This window comes from Chiloscyllium plagiosum, chromosome 32, assembly GCF_004010195.1.
Source record: "Chiloscyllium plagiosum isolate BGI_BamShark_2017 chromosome 32, ASM401019v2, whole genome shotgun sequence".
Taxonomy (NCBI): Eukaryota; Metazoa; Chordata; class Chondrichthyes; order Orectolobiformes; family Hemiscylliidae; genus Chiloscyllium; species Chiloscyllium plagiosum.
This window is the reverse complement of record NC_057741.1, coordinates 38543505-38549365: the sequence shown is the minus strand read 5'-3', so window position 1 is coordinate 38549365 and position 5861 is coordinate 38543505. Positions and strand designations below refer to the sequence as shown.

Here is a 5861-nt window from a genome sequence, read left to right as displayed (position 1 = left end):
CTCCAAGCATCTGCAGACCTCACTTTCTCCTTAAATATAGGGTGGGGTGGGTTACTCTTCTTAGGGTCGGTGTGGACTTGTCGGGCTGAAGGGCCTGTTTCCACACTGCAAGTAATCTTATCTAATCTAAACTACCTGTGTAGCAGAGTTTGCAGCATGTGCACTGTCTTTACCAACCCACCCAGACTGGAAGGAGAACAGGGAGTGAGAGGCTGTTCTGTGAGTGTTTGAGTTCAGAGCAGGTTAGGAGGCTCTAGCCGTGTCTACTCTGTGGCTGTGGGTGACAGAGCCTGTACGTGTCTGAGAGAGCGTGGAAATCTCTCACTGAGTAATGTCAGTGTGTGGTCGGTAAGGCTGTCAGAGAGGAAGAGGCGGTGCCCAGCCTGTTTGACAGTGGGAGGAATTCGCTGGAGACACGCAAAGTCCTGTTAAACGGAACGCTAAAATGTTTCGAGTTGAGATGCGGCGTGTGATGTAGAGTAAATGCTCCTGGTTTTCTGTTCACCGTTATTCCTGGGCTAGAGGCACTCAACACAAAAGGTGAGAGAAAATCCTGTCCTATTGACAGAGTGAGAGGGACATCAATCCCTCTCGGGGGTGTTAGGGGATTGGGATCTGGTGATCGCAGGTCAGGAGTAAAATCAAATCAAGAAACCATTTTTATTTTTAATGTAACAGTTTCGTTGTACATTGTTTATTTTCCTGATACTTATCAGGCCGTCATTTATGTATCTATTAGTTGTGTAAGTGTGGATGGAGAGGTTATTGCAATCCCCGAATGATATATTTTTTGGGGTTATGTATCTACATTTAGTTTTGGGAGTTTTGCAGTTTATTGCAGTACAACAGCGTGAGGCGGAGAAAGGAAACACGGGCTTTCTTTTTGTACACACTCCCCGCTCTGCTCTGGGCATTTACCCCACTTTCCCCCTCTCCTTGCTCTTCTCCCTCCCTTGCCCCGTGTCTCCCCCACTTCTTCCTGCCACCTCACTTTCTCCACTTCCTGGTTCCCCTCTCTCTCAATTCCCACTCTCCCCAAAATCTGCAACCACATTCCCCCGACCCCACACCAATCCCACGCACTGTTTCGCCCCCTCCCCTTTCCCTTCATTTCCATCTCGTCCCCTGCCCCCAGTCCCCTGTCCCCTCCCCAAAAATAATACATAATGTGTATCTTACTCTTATTATCATTATAAAATGCAGTAGCATCAGTTACAATTCTCAAAGGTGTACTGGAAAGACTTGAATATGTGACAATTTGCCTGTACTCCTGGTCTTTCATCATTTTGCAGGAGCATTATTGAAAGAAACCCACTTGCTATGAAAGAGAAAACGTTCCTTGCACGAGCAGTATTTTATATTGTTTATGCAATGAGACACTCACTGGGTGCATAATTGGGCAAACGTTTTCTTAACTGATAGAAAAATAAGCACATTGCAGAAGCACAGTCTATAGCAAATGAAAATGTAACCATTTTATCAAGTGTGGAGTTCCGTTAATTCACTCTATCACAATAATAGTAATATGGAGTGAGAGGTGACAGTAAAAGCTAACTATAGCTGTTCATGTGAGGAAGCAGCTTTGCAATGTATTCACCTCTGTGATTTATTTATAACTTATGGTGAATGCAACAGGGACGCAAGATAAAGACCATGAGAATATTTGGAATCACATGTGCACAAGGCCATTTGAACTGTCACATCTGTGCAGGGTCTTTGAAAGAGTTGTCCTGTCAACTCCATTTCTTCATAATTCTGTCAGAGTCTGCTTCAAGGAAATGTCTTTTGAAAGGTTTAGTGGACTTGGGTACAAATGTTACCTGCAGTGAGTGGGTCACAGTCATACAGGCCGGAAGCAGACCCTTCAGCCCAACTCGTCCATGCCAACCAAGTTTCCCAAACTAAACTAGTCCCATTTGCTTGTGTTTGACCCATATCCCTCTAAACGCTGCTCATTTGTGTACCTGTTCAAATGTCTTTTAAAAGTTAAAACTGTACCAGCATCTGCCACTTCCTTTGGTAATTCATTCACATCCAAAACACCCTCTGCCTCAGGTCTCTTTTAAATCTTTCTTTTCTCACCTTAAAAATATGCTGCCTAGTTTTGAACTCATTCTCCCTAGGGAAAAGACTTTTGCTGTTCACTTTATCCATGTCATTTGAGGACACTCTGTGAAGAAATATATTCTTAGATCCAAAAGCATTTGAGGGGATCTATGATCTCTACTAATTTATTAATTGCAAGAGGCTTTTTCCTTCTTTACACATTTATATTCATAATCTTTTTTAGGAATTTAGGTTATTTCATTCAGAACTGAGATAAAATACTACAGGTTAGCTCAGTTGGATGGATATAAGCATAAGTCAGGTAAAGACAGCAGAGATTGAGTAAATCCTTAGAATAGTATAAAGGTAGTAGGAGTATACTTAAGAGGGAAATCAGGAGAGCAAAAAAGGGGACATGAGATAGCTTTGGCAAATAGGGTTAAAGAGAATCCAAAGGGATTTTATCAATACATTTTAAGGACAAAAGGGTAACGAGAGAGAATAGTGCCCCTCAAAGATCAGCAGAGAAGTCTATGTGTGGAAATGTAGGAGATGGGGGAGATAGTAAATGAATATTTTCAGTGTTTATTGTGGTGAAGGACATGGAAGATACAGAATGTGGGGAAATAGATGGTGACATCTTGAGAAAAGGTCCATATTAAAGATGTGGTGTTGTTGTTGGATGTCTTAAAATGCATAAAAGTGGATAAATCCCCAGGACCTGATCAGGTGTACCCTAGAACTCTGTGGGAAGCTAGGGAAGAGATTGTTGGGCCTTTTGCTGAGATATTTGTAACATTAATAATCACAGGTGAGCTGCCGGAAGACTGGAGGTTGGCAAACGTGGTGCCACTGTTTAGAAAACTATAGACCAGTGAGCCTGACATCGGAAGTGGTCAACTTGTTGGAGGGAATCCTGAGGGACAGGATGTACATGTATATGGAAAGGCAAGGATTGATTAAGGATAGTCAACATGGCTTCATGCATGAGAAATCATGTCTCACTAATTTGAGTTTTTTGAAGTAACAAAGAGGATTGATGAGGGATGAGCGGTGGACGTGATCTATCTGAACTTCAGTAAGGTGTTTGACAAGGTTCCTGATTGTAGACTGGTTAGCGAGGTTAGATCTCATGGAATATGGGGAAAACTAGCCATTTGGATACAGAACTGGCTCAAAGGTGGAAGACAGGCTGTTTTGCAAACTGGAGGCCTATGACCAGTGGTGTGCCACAAGGATCAGTGCTGGGGTCTTTGCTAGTCTATGTGTCGGTGTACCAGGAAGTGAGACTACGGGTCTGAGGGGGGGGGGCCTTGTTTATGTAACTCCAATAATCCATAGAATGTGTTGGATCTTTCAGGTTTCATTCTTTGGAGATCTGTCTTGTTAATTTCTATGTGGATGACACCTTAGTCATCACAAAATGCAACAAATTAGAAGAAACACATAAACAACATCCTTACCGGTATAAAGGTCACCAAAGAGGAAGAGAACAATAACAGACTCCCCTTCCTAGATGTCACAGTAGAACGAAAAACCAATGGAGAGCTGCAGACCAGTGTCTGCATGAAAGCCACACACTGACCAGATACTCAACTACAGGAGCAATCACCCCAAAACCCACAAACAGAGCTGCATCAGGGATGTTTTTTAAATGGACCATAACACACTGCAGCACCCAGGAACAACGAGAAGCCAAGGAAAAACACTTGTCCAACGTATTCAGAAACAATGGGTACGTGATACACACAGTCCGTCAATTCCTGCACAGCAGACCCAAACAAGAAGACACAACACACCCAGAGACTTTAGTCACCCTGCCATACATTAAGGACATCTCAGAGATGACGACTAGACTATTCTAGCCACTAGGTATTATGGTAGCCCCCAAACCAACAACCATGCTGAAACAGCTCCTGATGAATTTAAAGGACCCCATACCAACAACCAGCAGAACGAGCATCATCTACAAATTACCCTGCAAGGACTGCAACAAACATTACATTGGACAGATGGACAGGAAACTAGCCACTAGGTTACATGAACACCAACTAGCCACTAAAAGACATGACCAACTATCACTGGTATCCATACACACAGACAAAGAGGGACACCAGTCTGACTGGAACAATACATCCATCCGGGGATAGGCTAAACAAAGACATGCACGGGAATTCCTAGATGCCTGACATTTAAACCTGAACTCCATTATCAAACACATTAATTTGGACCCCAACCTCTGAGAGAAAGAACCGGAAATGATATCACCCACCACAACAGATCCAGACACTCGCATAGCAAATGGGACAGACTGCTAGCGTTTCACTGGAGGCTCTCTGATGATGTTACCTGGCATGGTGACAAAATGTCTGAAAACAAATCTACCAGCTCAGAGAGCAAACTTACAACCTGAGTCATAGTTATACAGCACAGAAATAGACCCTTCGGTCCAACCCATCCAGGCCGACCAAATATCCAAAGTTATCTTGGTCCCATTTGCCAGCACTTGGTCCGTATCCCTCTAAACCCTTCCTATTCATATAACCATCCAGATGCCTTTTAAATGTTGTATTTGTACCAGCCTCCATCACATCCTCTGGCAGGTTGTTCCAAACACGCAACATCTTCTGCATAATAAAGTCGCTCCTCAGGTCCCTTTTAAATCTTTCTCCTATGCCCTCTAGTTTTGGACTTGCCTGCTCTGTGAAAAATACCTTGTCTATTCACCCTATCTATGCCCCTCATGATTTTATAAACCTCTATAATGTCACCCCTCAGCCTCTGACCCTCCAGGGAAAATAGCCTATTCAGTTTCTCCCTCTAGTCCCAGTAACATCCTCATAAATCTTTTCTGAACACTTTCAATACCTTTCCTATTGCAGGGAGACTCGAAATGAATGCAGTATTCTAAAAGTTACATTTGATCTCCAGTAACCACGTGACATGTTTGCTTGTATAATCTGTGTCTTTTAGCACTCTGGATACACCTATCATCTCAAACCTTTACAGACTGGAGGGCAAAGCAGGGAATTATTATCAATGTCACTTTGGCCCAATTGCTGTGCTGAACTGTCTTTCATTGCCTGAGTGGTTTGGCCATTCCAGGTGTATTTTTCCTGATTGAGTTTTTTTTTATAACCTTTTTTGTTCAAGAGATTATATGGCCAGGGAAGAAGGGACGATGGGGATGAAGGATGTCTGGTTGTGTTGTTCCAATCTCTGTGGTATGAGGAAGCTGATCATTGTCCATCAGTTTTATCATTACTTTTGTTAGTAGCAACAACATTCCTGGAAAGCCAAACTGCAAATACCATTCGTTGTGTATCTCTGATGAACAGGTGTTACCTGTGGGTTGCAAGACATTCTTGACAGTATCCACAAGTGGTATCATTTTCTTCCTCTTCCGAATGGAAAGCATGTAGTCTTTCTACAAATTATCAGATACAACAGCAAAACCACAGAGGCAGACAAGCTCCTGTTTGGTGTTAACGATATCCTTCCAGCTCTTTAAAACTTTTCAACACTCTGTCCATTCAGTCTGCTGTGATAATCGTGATAAATTAATAAAGAATACAGTCTCCATGGTGCTACTTTTTTTTAATTTCAAAAATATACTTTATTCATAAAATAATTTGATGGTCTGTACAGTTGGACATGCCATACATATGTAAGCATTCTATTTGTTTGCATTCCGAAAACAGAGTAATCATTCCTATTTACAGGTCTGTACGATTACATTTTTAGCTGAGGCGTCAGCAGAGCCCAAATGACTGCATGGGCCCCCTGTTCTTATTTAGGCAGGCAGATGTTACACG

At 42.5% G+C, this 5861-nt stretch overlaps 1 protein-coding gene across 1 annotated transcript in view; it reads left to right on the top strand.

Annotated features, from left to right (window-relative positions):
* Positions 1-348: 348 nt before the first annotated feature.
* Positions 349-5861, top strand: part of abcg2a (ATP-binding cassette, sub-family G (WHITE), member 2a) — an 81231-nt gene continuing 75718 nt past the window's right edge. Inside the window, exon 1 of the mRNA XM_043674466.1 lies at positions 349-540. The gene's annotated coding sequence lies outside the window, so the exon portion shown is untranslated. The remainder of the gene's footprint in view (positions 541-5861) is intronic.